The 16,440-nt window shown below is 34.3% G+C and overlaps 1 protein-coding gene and 1 pseudogene across 1 annotated transcript in view; both read left to right on the forward strand.

Moving 5' to 3' along the window:
* The window catches only part of NEGR1 (neuronal growth regulator 1), a 961,959-nt gene that overhangs the window by 33,786 nt on the left and 911,733 nt on the right, over nucleotides 1-16,440 (forward strand). The window lies entirely within an intron of this gene.
* LOC133041214 (baculoviral IAP repeat-containing protein 2-like) overlaps nucleotides 13,262-16,440 on the forward strand; it is a 47,023-nt pseudogene continuing 43,844 nt past the window's right edge.

Genomic DNA, 16,440 nt, shown 5'->3' on the forward strand with positions numbered 1-16,440 from the left:
TCCAGTAGGAGTATCATTATAAGTTGTTTTGTCCTATGGATTTCTTTAATAAATTTTAGTTCATTTACTTAATACATTATTTAGAATCTATTCATTCTAATCATTCCTCAACCAATTAGAAAGCTTTATCAGACTTAATGACCAGCATGGAAATTAAGACAACATAGAATTGATCCTTACTATTTTATCTGCAAATATTATTCCATATTTGAAGAGTCTCTTTATTTGTAGCCCCCAAAGTGATACTCAGGGCACTTCACAGTCATTTGCACACAAGTGCAGATTAACAAAAAATTTGTACACATTCCCAGGTGAGGTCAAAAGAGGTGATGTTCTGTCTTTCTGTTTCAGCTTTCATACTGTAAACAATTTTGCAGTCTATTTATGGTCTCATATTCTCCATCATTTTTGTTCTTGATTTCACTGTTTAAAATGGCCCCCAAGCATAATGCTGAAGTGTTCTTACATATTCCTTGGTAGAAAACACTGTGATGTATCTTATGGAGAAAATGCATGCCTTAGGCAATTTCATTCAGGCATGAGTTATAGGGCTGTTGGCTGAGAATTCAATGCGTTAATGAGGGTTCAACTCATGTTAAGGTTGTGAGTGTTAATGCCTTAGATGCTAAAGGATCTTTAATCAGAAACACACACACAAAAAAGGTTATGTATTTATTGGGTGATAAAAATTCTGTGGCCAAAGGTCCCCGTGAACATAACTTTGTATTTCCCCCATAAGCAGTGGTTCACTATTTGCTGATTCATTTGGTTGCAGCAACTTAATTAAACATAAAAACACCATGAGTAATAAGAATTAACTTTATTTACAATTTCCCGCTAGTAACTTTGGCTATACAAGATAGAAGATGCATAAGCAATGTTTTGCTTTCATGCATAATATATTAAGCAAAGTTAAAAATATGTGTAAATTCATACTGTTGGGTAGAAAATTACTGAATCATTTATCATCCCATGTAGAGCAGATTGAATAAGATTATAGAAATTAACAGATCTAAAATTTCTTATTCTCTTGAATAGTTAAAATAAGATATCAAAATGTCAGAGAGGATAAGTTATAAAAAAGTGTATATCTCAAAATTAATAACTGAAAAGCTAAGTCATTTGTAGCAGCCTTGATGCAGTAACCCTCCCTTGCATCCTGGTATATATATTTTAAATATGAATAATAAGGAACTCACATGTATATGTCAAAATTTTTCTACCACATGTTGTTACCAAAACAAAGCAAGAATGTTAAATAAAATATATTATTAATGAGGAACACAGAATTAACTTGGGATCTGAGACTAAACATGGTGTACTGGAAAATCAGATTAAGAAGCTATACTTAGGTAAATCTGAAAGGATAAATCTAGCTTTCCCTATAAATCTCCTATTAACCTAAAACAAAGAGAATTTAATTTCCAATTCAAACTTAAAAACTGTGATCAAACATATACTAATAACATAAATATATTTATCCAGACTTCACATAATACAGAAATTAATATGCTTATTTTTAGAAATAGTGTGGAGTGACATAAAGCAATTCTACAAGTGATATAATATTTGAGATTCTTAATGCGTATAATCAGATAATGAGTTAATATTTATAGTGGATATAATCCAGTAAATTTATATACATAACAGACCTCATTTTCCTACATTGTTATAATTGTAGTCAAGTTATGGTTTTGTTTTTGTACTTTTTTATTGGAAAAATAACTCCACTTAGTCATAGTAGCAAACATGATGGATAGTAACGCAGAAATGTGACTCTGACAGACTCAGCCCCCAAATCTGATAGTGAAAACAGACACATAAACCTTTCTTAACATTCTAGATTATTTCCTATTTAGCCCTCAGAATAGCCATGTAAGATAGATACTATTTCCCCCCATTATATTAATATCAAAACTTATTCATATGCGTATCTAAGACTTACCTTTTGAAGAATTGAAGTAACCTTTGTATGGTTAGTGTTTGTAACGACATGTTCAGTGATTTTAGTTGAGACAAGAAGTATACCTTTATGGTATACAAATAATTTGATATGATTTACATGGCCTATTTTCATTAACACAACTGAATCATTCTATATTATTGTAAATATTATCAGAGTCATACAGAGATATACAACATGTTATTGAAAATTATTTTAAGATACATAAATAATGAAAAATAAGGGCAAAAGTTATTTATCAATACGTTTAATTTATAGTTCACTCATTTGTCTGTTATAATCGCATGAATTATATGAGTATTATTAGCATGACTTTCACTAATCATATTATATAATGGTTTTCAAATACAATATTAATATAAAGCAGTCTTTGTCTTTCTAGACATATATTACTTTATAGAAACATAACATTATATGCTGGGAACTTAATAACAATATGCTACAGGAATATTTACAGTTAAATTATTTAATTCACTTCCAGGCAGAGCTAGTGCCCTCTTTATCTGTAGCTATAACTCTTTGCAGTTGTGTAAGGCATGTCAGAAATGAGACAGAGTTAGAATTTCAGCTTTATCATTTACTAATTTAGTAACCTTGGGCAATACAGTTAACCTGTCTATGCTTTGATTTTTTCTCATTATACAAGTAGAAATAAAGTATTTCATAGCTTTGTGGTGGGGATTAAATTAAAGAATGTTATGTTGATCTACTAACATAATCTGGCACATAAGTTCCTGATAAGTGTTACAAGTTACTATTACTTTAAATATATTTTATATAAAATGTCATGGGTCCTCATTCAGAATCTGGTGATAGAGATAGAATCCAAGTCTTGCTCCAGAGTTTGAATTATTAACCACTTCTATGTCATACTGTCTGTATAATGGAGTTGTTTCATTTTGGATATTCTGGATATAGAGGATATTAGGATTCACTAAGTTTGGATTTAACTCCCCCTTGATATCTTTTTCATTCTTGTATTTAAAGACCTAAAATATGTAGAAGAGTAACATATGCAATGACACATTTCTAATTCTAAAATATGGTAAAAAAAAAAATTCAAGATTGTTTAATAACATGCATTGGATAGATTTATCTTGCAAGTTTAAGGATTATTATATTGATTAGTCCTTATTAATTGTTCAGTAGTTCTATACAGATTATTAATTAATCTAAAATCTAAAGTCAAAATAGATCTATGCAGTCATAGATTTCATTTTATGATGAAAGTGATTTTAAATTTGAATGATTTCTGAGTAAAGTATCAGCTCAAGAAAAAAAAAAAAAATACTTCGAGGATTTAAACTGTCTAAAACACATGTGCCGTGTGCTGTCGCTTCAGTTATGTCTGACTCTTTGCAATCCTATAGACTGTAGCCCACCAGGCTCTTCTGTCCATGGGGGTTCTTTAGGCCAGAATACAGGAGTGGATTGCCATGCTTTCCTCTAGGGGGTCTTCCGCACCGAGGGGTCAAACCCACGTCTCTTTTGTCTCTGCAATGGCGTGAGGGTTCTTTACCTTTAGTGCCGCTTGGGGAGCCCACACACATGCTATCCCTCTAATGTGATTGTGCAGATATTGCCTGCTGATTATAAACCAAGGCACAGCTTCAGGCTTGTGACACATCTTGGCAGCCTCTAGGCACTGGTCAGAGTTAGTATATAGCAAGAAAAGCATTCGTGTGCTCTGTTTCATGAATTTTGTAGAAGATAAGAAGTTGTGCCACATTCTCAGAGTTCAAAAGAAGTGAGAACATTAGAACAAATATATATATATATATATGTATATATATGTTTGTTATGTTTATTTTATATATATATTTGTTACATATATATTTGTTATATACATAAATATCTGTTATACACACACACACACACACATATATATATTATATATATTCGTTCCAAAGTTCTCACATGGAATTAATTAATCAGTGCTGAATTAGCTTACTTACAACTTTGGTGGAAAGGGAAAATGGGTATCTGAATATCTGGGTTCTGGTCCTATTTGTGATTTGAATTTAAGTAATTCATTTAATCTCTAGGACTAATTTTTTTTTCTTCTGTTAGAACAAATAGGGGAAATCCTCGTTTATAGAGTTATATTTGGAATGACTGTATAAGTATAGCAACAAATACTAGTTTCCAAAACAAAATACCATGTTTTAGACATTTTTTTATATTAAAAAAAGCAAATATCTCTATAAAATTACCATGGTTCAGTTTCCATTTCCATTCTTCCCATGTTGAATTTATGCATATTATGGTGGGAAACAGTCAGACTTTTCTCATTAGATGTTTTATTTCTTTTACTAACTGAAAACAAAAGTCAGTTATAACCTTTTTTTATATATATATATATATATATCCCTTTGGAGCACAAAATAGTGGAAGATAATGGGGCAATTTTTAGGTAAATTCTATTCCTAATTCTAATATTTCCTCCTTTAATATATGTTTATTATTTGAGGAACTTTGCATTTCTGTGGAATGAAATTTCATTGCTTTTCTTCAGATTGCCTTTGCAGATTCTGGTTTCAGAGCAGTTTTTGGCCACTCAAAGCAATAGAAATTTATGTGATCAACATAAGAAAAAAAAAAGAAAGTGGTCGATAAATCATTATGTTGAAAACTTAAAAGATTGTTTATTTCTAAAGCTTTGGGCTTCCCTGGTGGTTCAGAGGGTAAAGCGTCTCCCTGCAATGCGGGAGACCCAGGTTTGATCCCTGGGTCAGGAAGATCCCCTGGAGAAGGAAATGGCAACCCACTCCAGTGTTCTGGCCTGGAAAATCCCATGGACAGAGGAGCCTGGTAGGCTACAGTCCACAGGATCGCAAAGAGTCAGACATGACTGAGCGACTTCACTCACTTTCACTTTTTCTAAACTCAAGCTAAACAAACAAAAAAGTACAGAGAAAATAAGCAGATAAGAATAATATCTGATTTTCCTGAGTGCAGAGAGTTGATTGCTTTCATTTGCAGTTTGTTGTACTTTGGGATGGGCTTCCCAGGTGGTGCTAGAAGTAAAGAACGCGCTTGTCAATGAAAGAGACATAAGAGACACAAGTTCAATCCTTGAGCAGGAAGATCGGCTGGAGGAGGGCACAGCAACCCACTCTCGTATTCTTGCCTGAACAGTCCCATGGGCAGAGGAGCCTGGAAGGCTACGGTGCATATGGTCACAAAGAGTCGGACACTACTGAAGCAACTTAACATGCTTGGGTTAAAATTTTGTTGATCTTGGAAAAGGAACGAAGATTAGGAATACATTCTTCTCATGTCAGAAATTGAGTTTCCATACAAAAGAATGATTGGCTGACATTGTCATCTTTCACTTTTTCTTTGCCTTTTTTCTTAGTTGAGAAATAGGATAATCTTTTTGGAAAAGCCATTTCCTAGATCTGAAAGACCATGTGAGGTAAGATTTCTCATGGTGGTTTTGAATGTAACGCAAACCTTTTAGGGTAGATATCTTACTGCGAAATGCCTTTTTTCCTATAACTCAATCTGAAATGATCGCTAGGCTCTGTGATGTGAAGTACACAGGATAATGCTTCTGCTCCACAGGTTTTATCCTATCCAATTTCAGTACTTTATATTTCTCTTATTCACAAAGAGTCCTCTTTGCATTTTGTCTAAGTTTGGGGAAGACAAGTACCTTACTGACTTGTACCAAAATGAGGCTATTTTTGAAGCCTGTATGAAGGGAGAAACACTGATGCCCATGAGTCATTATTCCCGATTAAATGCAGAAGTCTTTATCCTAAGTCACATTGCTGCATCTCCAGTGACAAATGGAAGGTGACACCAGCGTCTCAGGAACACCATACTGACATTCCTGAGTCACATATAGCTCGACTTTCATTGTGGTCCCCGAATGTTGTGTCCTTATAGAGACTATTTTTTAAAAATTCCATCAGCCTAGCACATAGCAGGTAATAAGCAAATATTTACTGAATCAATTAGATATGGATATTTTGCATGGTTTAAAGAGTACACTGTAAAATTAAAAGATGGTTTAAGCTTTGCATGCATTTTAATGATCATTTATTTAAGTGTATTTTAATTGTTTGCATGTCTGTTTCTCCTACTAGAAGCTGAGATTCTTAAGGGCAGGAACCATATGCTATCCTTCTTAGTACTGTTAACATTTACCACAGTACCAAAGAAATGGATGCTGTATGATGAAGGAAGAAGTTATGAGGGATTCCTTATAGAGACCTTACTGAATGGGTTGCATAGTAAAGCTAATGATTTGACCTTTGTCAGAGTACCTGATGGAAATTAAACAGCTGTAGATTTGTCCACCTTATGTAAACAGCCAATTCATTAGAAAAGACCCTGGTACTGGGAAGGATGGAAGGCAAAAGGAGAAGAGGGCAGTAGAGGATGAGATGGTTGGATGGCATCACCAACTCAATGGACATGAACTTGGGCAAACTCAGAGAGATTGTGAGGGACAGTGAGGCCTGGGGTGCTGCAGTCCATGGGGTCACAAAGAGTCAGGCACGATTTAGCACCTGAACAACAGATTTGTAGATATTTAAATAACAAATAACTAATTTTATGTAGGGAACAAAAAATGCAACACAGTCTTCAAGGTGGAGAGAAGGAAGTAAGGAGAACAGTTATTGAGTACCTGCTGTGTACTGGAACTTTACTAAATTATCTCATTTATTGCTTAGAGCAACACCACATAAGGAAGTTATTGACTTCACTACACATATGTATTATTGATATATAACTTGCCTAAGTCCATGTGGCTAATGTATAGCAAAACCAAAAGGAGAACATACATCTCTAGGTCTTACAAATTTCTCTACACCACTGTTTCCCTAATAAAATTCTCTGGAAAGAAAGGGTTTAGCATGAGAAAGTTATAGACAGTTGTCTTTCACACTTTTAATAATTGGAAACTGAGTAACAATGCCTTCCATTTTATAATATTCTTAATATATACAAACCAGCAGTTTTAGTCTGATTTATACCTAATTGATACTGATTTTAAATTCTCTGGTTTAAGAGTCCTCATCAGATCGCTGCACCTGTAAACAAATCATCACATGTAATAGAGCAGCTCAGTATTTAGAGGAAGCTTGACTCCCATAGCAAACTATAAAAATCGCACTTATTTTAAATAGTTTTTACAATTCTGAAATTTACTTTGGTTTTCATATGTGAGTCTTATCTGTGAAAAATTAAGTGTGTGTTATGACTTTGTAAAAACAATCCTGTATGTCTTTTATTGGAGTAGGAAATGGTAACCCACTTAATTATTCTTGCCTGGAAAATTCCATGGACAGAGCAGCCTGGTGGCCTATAGTCCATGGAGTCGCAAAGAGGCAGACATGACAGCACACAAGCGTGATACCAGTGGTTCTTTTATTCAAAAATACTTTCGTTACTAGTGTGGCATAGGACTCAGATGAATCTGTATGTTGTTATGATCATCCCCAATTTTAACCTTCATAATTTGTGAAAACACTAGAAAACTTTATGTAAGATGATACATTAAATAATAAAGAAAATATGAATATTAAAGGTTGAAATTTTGCATTTTCTAATTAAAACCAGGAATGTTTGTTTTATTAGAAAAATTAGCATAGTATAGAAAGCATTTTTTTACTCTCCTGATCAAACTGAAACTAGAATTAGAACAGTATAATTTAACCCTGGGTTAGAATCCTTAACTGCATAGAACATAGTTCACTTGAGTCTTAATAGCCCTTTCTTCATAATAGAAGGCTCTGTAGATTATTTTGCACATGGAAACTAAAATTGTATTCTGAAATATTAGAAAAATGAATCTTCTTGTATTAGAAAATGCCCAGGAAAACTGAAAGTGACTTGTTCAGACTTCCGAGGATCTCAGTGGAAAGAGAACCCAAAGATAAACTTGTTAATACCCTTTTGCACTCTCATTCCTGATATAGCATAGACAGCATCTTCTCAGAGAGAAGTATTCCATAATCAGGATTAATATTGAAATGATAAAATACAATTACGTGTATGACTGAATACACAAAGGATAACCAATCATTGATCCTTTTGAATTTTGGACTAGATATTAGCATAGGTATTTTAAAATTGTGTTTAATTCAAAGTCTTCACATTTGGTTTTTTAGATCTCCATAATGTCACTTTAAAAGATTAACCTTCATAAATATGTTTTGCTTAAGATTATTACCAGTTCTTAGTTGTCTCAACACATAATCAATCATGTTACTTTGTGCACAGAACCTACAGTGGCTTCATCTTAACAATGAAGTTAATAGGGGACTTGTCAGAACTCAACCTTATTCACCTCTCTCATTATTTTTTTATTTTCTATTATCAAAACGTAATTCTGTTTGCTATGCAAAGTACCATACTTCTCACCTTCAGGTCTCACTGCTTGTTTGTTCCTTCTTCCTAAAAATAAAAAATAGTTCTATTTTATTCATGGTTAATACTTCATAAGTTTTAAAAAATACTCTTACAAATCTGATTGTATTTTTCTATCTCCTTGCTACCCTCCCATTGTGTCTTCAAAGACATACCAGCCTTCACAGACACACCAACCTTCACAGACACTCAGTATTCTACCACAGTATATGTTGATATACCCCCCAAATGGCTACACATTCCCATTTCTGTGCCTTAGCTCAATTTTCTGCTGAAATCTATAGTGATACCTTTCTCCTTCTATCCTTTCTCTATTCTCTTCATATTCAATGCATTCTCTCCCTCTCTCTCTCTCTCTCTCTCTCTCTCTCTTTCTCTCTTTCTCTTTTATTAGGCTGCACTGAGAGGCATGCAGAATCTTAGTTCCCTGACCAGGGATTGAAACTTGCAGTAGAAGTATGGGCTCTTAACCTCTGGACTGCCAGGGAAGTCCTCAAATTCTTCTAGGCCAGAAAGAAACACAATTTCCTTTGTAAAAATTTTCCTGCTCAAAGCTGTCATAACAGATTGCTATTCCCTCCTGAAAACTATCTCAATTTTTATATTTTACTTTTAACAGGGACTGCATCTTGATATATACTCAAGTATGTGTCAGTATCTCTTTGTAGATTTTTAATTCCTTAAGGATGGAAGTTACATTACATTTCTCTATACCTCAGAATTGCCTACATTATTCTGTTTGTAGTCAGATTATAAATGCTTATTAAAATTTGGTTAAAACCAACGTGTGACAAAGATATCTTTACTTTGTAACTATCTGGATTGAGAAATGAGAAGCTGGCTGTATAGCCAGCTGGCTATTTTTCAAGACATTACTGTGCACACCTTTTAGTTCACTTTGATCTTCCTGCCTTTCAGATGCCTCATGTCCATCTGTTGTTTTCTTAGAGGGTACAAAAAATAGACTCTGAGGAGATTAGATAACTTCATACTTGTGTGGTAACAGGATGCTATTCATAGGTATATAAGGATGAATAATAGTCTATAGTGTTTAGTTATCTCCTTTCTCCTTGATTCTGTCCTGTCCAGCTCCACAGAATGGACTGTATATTATTTATCCTTTCATATATACAAAAAAAATTGATAAAAGTTAAAGCAACAATAACAACAACCACAAAAAAACACAACTGAAATTATTTTCTGTTACTTTGAGGGGAAAAAGTATTACTTAAAAGTCTATCCCAGCACATGCGTTTATGGACATTGTTTTTCAAGGCCAGGCTATGACACAATTAGGATCATGGTAATAGTTGGTAACATAGCTCTCTAAAGAGACTTTTCTCTGTCACCTTTTCTCCAAGGAAGCCAACTATCCTTACTTGAGTGGATTAAAATGTAGCATAGACATGGCTCAGGCTTCCCCAGTGGCTCTGTTGGCACAAATGCAGGAGACCTGGGTTCAATCCCTGGGTCAGCAAGATCCCCCAGAAAAGGAAATGGCTACCCACTCCAGTACTTTTGTCTGGGAAATCCCAGGACAGAGGAGCCTGGCGGGCTACAGTCCATGGGGTCACCAAAGTCAGACACGACTGAGTGACTAAACTACCACCACCACCATGGACATGGTTTATGTGCCTGACTGTGCATTGGAATTACCTTTAAACTTGTTAAAATGTAAACTCTAGGGCCACTCTAAGAGATCTTGTGAGCGTGTCTTGTTTGTAGTTTTTAAAATGCCCATCTTCCATATGATCCAGATGCAGGCAGTTTACGAACCAGTGTTAATTACTAGATTCCTTCTGACTCTGTTTGAGGGAGTCTGTATATTAGTGACTCATATGAGGACTTTACCAAACTTATGCTATAAAGCAAGACCAAGACCTTACTTCCCTTACAAAGCTCTACTTTATTTATTCCTTCTTTCCTTTTACTTCCCATTCTTCCTAAAAGTTAATTAACAACCATCTATGTCCAGAAGATCATGATTCATATGACCTGACTCCTGATCTCTGGTTGTTCATATTACATGGGAACCACACAAATTAAAAACAAAAGTTATTACAATGTTATATATTCTGAAATAGATATGAAGTAATTTGGAAGAAACATGATAAATTCTGTCAAGGTGAACAAGCTCTCACATAACATCAATAACTGTAAACAGAATAATAATTGCAGACACTCAAGTAGCACTTGCTATATTTGTAAGTTCTTTTCCTATGGTGGCTCATGTAATCTTCCAAACAATCCTGAGATAGGTACTACGATTATCCTCATGCTAAAGAAGAGGGACGAGAAGCAAAATGAGGTTATTTACTTGTTGCAGATCTTAAATAGTACAGCAGGGACTCACATCCAAGCAATCTTGAATCATAACTTTTTCTCTTGATCAAAAAGAATTTACAGTGGAGTCAATATTTTAGTAGATATTAAAGGGAAAGAAAAAATCATTTCACAAAAGGAAAGAAAGATAGAAAGGGAAATGTGAAAAGAAGCTATGGGAATTGCTGGCAGGGCAGTCTTAAAGTGTTTGTTTAAGGAACAAATATGTAATTGATAAAAATACAGTGACAGTCTAGCTCTTTGTTCTGTTCTCCTTGGTTGCTTCTCTAGGCAACAAGTTTCATGCATTTGTTAATCATAAACTCACTTTGTTATTCTGGATAGAGTTTGTATCTCTGATATAAACCCTCTTGGTCACCTTTGGAATTATACCATGACCATTAGTGAAAGTGAAAGTCACTTAGTCATATCCAACTCTGCGACCCTATGGACTATAATACAGTCCATGGAATTCTCCAGGCCAGAATACTGGAGTGGCTAGCCTTTCCCTTCTCCAGAGGGACTTTCCCAACCCAGGGATCAAACCCAGGTCTCCCGCATTGCAGGCAGATTCTTTACCAACTGAGCTATCAGTGAAGCCCCATACTATGACCATTAGAGGTTACAACAAAAAACTTTTAGAAATACTAATGATTGTTAGCAAAGTGAACATCTTATTGAAATAGTTTAATGTTGTATACTTACTAACAAGCTAATGTTCAGCACAAAGTTATATTGAATTTTAAAAGACAGAATGTAGTTCCAGGATCAGTATTATTTCATAATACTTGGGAGACTAAAACAAGAGACTGATTATTAAGTTTTGGACAACAGGAAGTTGGACACAGTTGATGGAATCTTGGATACCATGAGATTAGAATTCAAATTAACTTTGACAAATTAGAGAAATAATGAATAAGGCCAATTCACTTCTTTGGATTTCTAAGATAAAATGATGGAGAGTGACTAGCTAAGGGAAATATTTTAGAAAGAAATCTGAAATTCAAGGACTAGCTAAAGGCCATTTTTTCTTTGTTTATATTAATTCAACAAGTCTATATTTTTGTTTGTAATTAAGAACACCATAATTGATTTCTATATTAGAGGACTTGTGAAATACATTCGAAACATATCTGGGATTAACTTATATCAGCAAATCAGTTATTAGAAACAAGGTTATACAGGTAGTTTCATAAGTGTTATTTGTACCAATCAGCACTATAAGTTTTTGAAAGTTAGGTATTAGTTATAAGTAATTTTTGAAATCAGATGTATCATTAAGCTAAAGAGAATTTGCAAGGGATATAGGTAATTCTATTCTTAAAGAGCAGATTTTAACTTTTAATTTGAACTTTGGACTGCTTGCTTTGCTAGAATTAGTTTGATTCGTGTTATATCAAATGCTTCATGTGATATTTCCAGCAGTGAAATCTGCCATGTGTCCTCCTCAGTGTGGTTACTTAAACAGTTAAGTCCTCTGTAATCAAAGAACTCCCACTGAACTAGTGATTATCTATACTATATATTCTAATGTACTGAGCAATTGTGTAAAGATCATGTGAATTGATTGTTCATTTTACTAACTTCTTAAAGGGAATGACTAGAAAAAATTACACAATGTACGATTCACTGTACAAAATCTGCTTTTTGATAAAAGCAGTATGTCTTAGAAAAATGTGGAATTTAGAAATGTAATTTGCATTACATTTTGGAGCAGATTTTCTTATTTGGGAAAATGTCTTGAAATCAGAAGCTAATTCTCTATACGAATTTTCATTTACAGGCATTTTAGAATACATTAAAAACTGTGATCATTAGGTCTCTTTAAAAATCAACTGAAAAAAAAACCCTGAATAAAATGATATATTGATTAACATGAATATAAACTAAAGGAGTTAACAGTTTAAGTGCATATTCCATACTATAATTTTACTTGTTTCAGACTTGAGCATTGCTTTTGTAATAAAGATGAAAAATTCTCAATTGATAAATGCTACCTTTGTGGAGATTTGGAGCATTTATTTTGGAAAAATATGAAATTTATATAATTCTGACCTATTTAAAGATATTAGGTAATAGAGTTGATTCTTGATAACTAAACTAACATTTACAATTAACATGTTGATTGACATATGTTCACATCTCTGTGTAATTATCTAACTGTAAAAATATCAATAAGAGTTAATACTATAGATTCCAGGATCACCTTGCTTAAGCATTACTATAGCATGTATGTGTGTGTTAGTTGCTCAGTCATGTCTCTTTGTGACCCCCATGGACTGTAGCTCACCAGGCTCCCCTGTCCATGGAATTCTCCAAGAATAATGCTGGAGTGAGTCAGCATTCCCTTCTCCAGGGGGATTTCCCGACCCAGGGGTCAAACTAGCGTCTCCCACATTGCTGCAGATTCTTTACTGTTTGAGCCATGGAAGCCCACTGTAGTATGAGTGATATTACTCATGTCAAAATTCTCTGGGCAGAAGAAAAATTTCATGTAAAGGATTTTAGCTGTCAAAAGTAAAATCACTCATGTACAAAACTACCTTCCAAAGATTTGTCCCAGATCCCTTGTATCAAAAAATTTATAGTGTGATGGAAAATAGCACAATCTTGTCAAATTGGACAATTGGCAACAAACAAACAGTGACATATGACTTTTCATGTGAACTCTACCAAATGTCTACATATTCAGCTTTCCCCACTGGTGTTCCTGTCTCAGAAAGGAGTCTTGCTCATGCTGGTTTTTATTACATTGGTGTGAATAACAAGGTCAAATGCTTCTGTTGTGGCCTGATGCTGGATAACTGGAAACAAGGAGACAATCCTATTGAGAAGCATAAACAACTGTATCCTAGCTGTAGCTTTATTCAAAATCTAGTTTCTGTTACTAATCTGGAATCCACTTCTAAAAATGCTTCTTCTTCAATGAGAAACAGTTTTACTCATTCATTATCATCCACTTTGGGACATAGTAGCTCATTCAGTGGTTCTTATTCCAACCTTTCACCAAACTCTATTACTTCTAGAGCAGTTGAAGACTTTTCCCCATTGAGGACTAACTCCTACAGTTATGCCATGAGTAATGAAGGAGCGAGATTTCTTACTTAACCAAATGTGGCCATTAACCTTTATGTCACCATCAGAATTAGCAAGAGCTGGCTTTTATTACATAGGACCTGGAGATAGGGTAGCCTGCTTTGCCTGTGGTGAGATGCTAAATAGCTGGGAACCAAAGAATGATGCTATGCTAGAGCACTGGAGACTTTCCCCCAACTGTCCATTTTTGGAAATTCTCTGGAAATGCTAAGGTTCAGCATTCCAAATTTGAGCATGCAGACACATGCAGCTTGACTGAGAACATTTATGTGCTGGCTATCTACTGTACCAGTTCAGCCTGAGCAGCTTGCAAATGCTGGTTTCTACTATGTAGGTCACAATGATGATGTCAAGTACTTTTGTTGTGATGGTGGCTTAAGATGTTGGGAATCTGGAGATGACCCATGGGGAGAACACTCCAAGTGGTTTCCAAGGTGTGAGTTCTTGATACGCACAAAAGGGCAGGAGTTTGTTGATGAGATTCAAGCTAGATATCCTTATCTTCTTGAACAGCTATTGTCAACTTCAAATACTCCTGGAGATAAAAATGCTGATCCACCGAGTTTTTGTTTTGGACCTGGAGAACGTTCTTCAGATGATGTAGTCATGATGAATTTAACTGTGGTTAAAACTGCCTTGGAAATAGACTTTAGTAGAAGACTGGTAAAGCGGACAGTTCAGAGTAAAATCCTAACAACTGGAGAAAGTTAAAAAACAGTTAATGATATTGTGTCAGCACTTCTTATTGCTGAAGATGAAAAAAGAGAAGAAGAAAAAGAGGAAGAGACAGACAAAGACAAAATGAAAGACAAACTGAAGAAACAGCATCAGATGATTTGCCATTACTTTGGAGAACAGAATGGCTCTCTCAACGGTTGATGTGTGTGCTTCCTATCCTGGATAAGCTTTTAAAGGCCAATGTAATTAATAAACAGGAGCATGATATTATTAAGCAAAAAACACAGATACCTTTACAAGCAAGAGAACTGATTGATACCATTTTGAAGATGTGCCTTCAACATCTTCAAAAACTGTCTTAAAGAAATTGACCCTACATTATATAAGAACTTTTTTGTGGAAAAGAATATGAAGTGTATTCCAACAGATGTTTCAGGTCTGTCATTGGAATAACAGTTGAGAAGGCTGCAAGATGAAAGAACATGTAAAGTGTGTATGGGCAAAGAAGTTTCTATTGTATTCATTCCTTGTGATCATCTGGTAGTATGCTGGGAATGTGCCCCTTCTCTAAGGAAATGCCCTATTTGCAGGGGTATAATAAAGGTACTGTTTGTACATTTCTCTCATAAAAGAAAAATAGGCTATATGTTAGCTTATATATAAAAACCTTTAAAATATTGTTTGAAGCTCTTTGAAGTTAAAAAAGGGGTTACTGATTCTTTAATTACTAACTTGTGTTTTCTGCTTTCTTTGGTACTAGTTATTTTGTTTCAAAAAAAAAATGGTGTCATATATAATATTTAATCTTAATCTCTGTTTATATGAAAAGTCAGATTTATGTTTGAGCTATATTAGTGTACATGTGTGCACACAGAAGTTAAAGGAGCAGTGTTAATGCTGTTATGTATCATTTTAAGAATGACTGGATCTGGTATTCTTTCTGAAAGCATTGAGTACTACTTTAGAGTATACTTGAAAAGAATTGGAAACCAGGAACTTTGGAGTTTATCACAGTTACATTGCCAAATTCTCTCTCTCTCTCTCTGTTTTTTTTTTTTTTTTCAGTTTTGTTGTAAGGATTTTTCTCATACAGGTATAAAAGTTTCTCCCCAGTTTGTGAGAAACATTTTAATAAAAGGTCTTTAAAAAGACTACATCAATTAAAATAAAACAAATTATCGGCTTTTCTACTAGTGGAGTTGGGAAGACTATTTTGGTAATGTTTTAAAAAAATTAAAATTGGTGATTTAATGAACTACACATGTGGAAATGTAAGCCTCAAGATTTATTCTTTCAGAAGAGAGAGGTGGAATAGGATAAATTAAAAATGAATACTATTCAGATCCTTCTTTGAATTTTTTTTTTGAATAGACATTTAAACAATATAGTGAGAGCTGTATATTCAGCAGTGTGAATTTTGGTAGTAATTCCCTTATTCTATCTTCTGTCCCCTAATAATAACCTCTACCTTAATAACCTAAATTGTGAGAAGCAAAATTTATTGAAATGCCACAGCATTAGAATTTTGGATTTCATTTCTCTCAAAGAAATACAGCTGAATAAAGACATGGGAACTTTACTGTTCAAGTTTCTGATCACCTTTGGTCATAGGTGTCTCAATACTTCCTTATCAGGACGTTTAAGATTTTTATGTAACTCACAATTATAGCTACTGATAGAAGGTTGACTGCAGTTTTCCCCATAATAGCAGTAAGCTATATTTAAAATTCTTTGTATATGCCAGGCATTGTTCTAAAAGCATTGCTTCTATTAACTCATGTAATGCCTACAAAATTGTCAGTAGATACTGTTATAATTATAATAAGGAGAGTAATTTATTTGCCCAAGGACATAACAATAGTTCAGTTCAGTTCAGTCGCTCAGTCATGCCTGACTCTTTACGACCCCATGAACTGCAGCATGCCAGAACTACCTGTCCATCACCAACTCCCGGAGTTTACCAAAACTCATGGTCATTGAGTTGGTGATATCATCCA

This window comes from Dama dama, chromosome 20 (assembly GCF_033118175.1).
Source record: "Dama dama isolate Ldn47 chromosome 20, ASM3311817v1, whole genome shotgun sequence".
Classification (NCBI taxonomy): domain Eukaryota; kingdom Metazoa; phylum Chordata; class Mammalia; order Artiodactyla; family Cervidae; genus Dama; species Dama dama.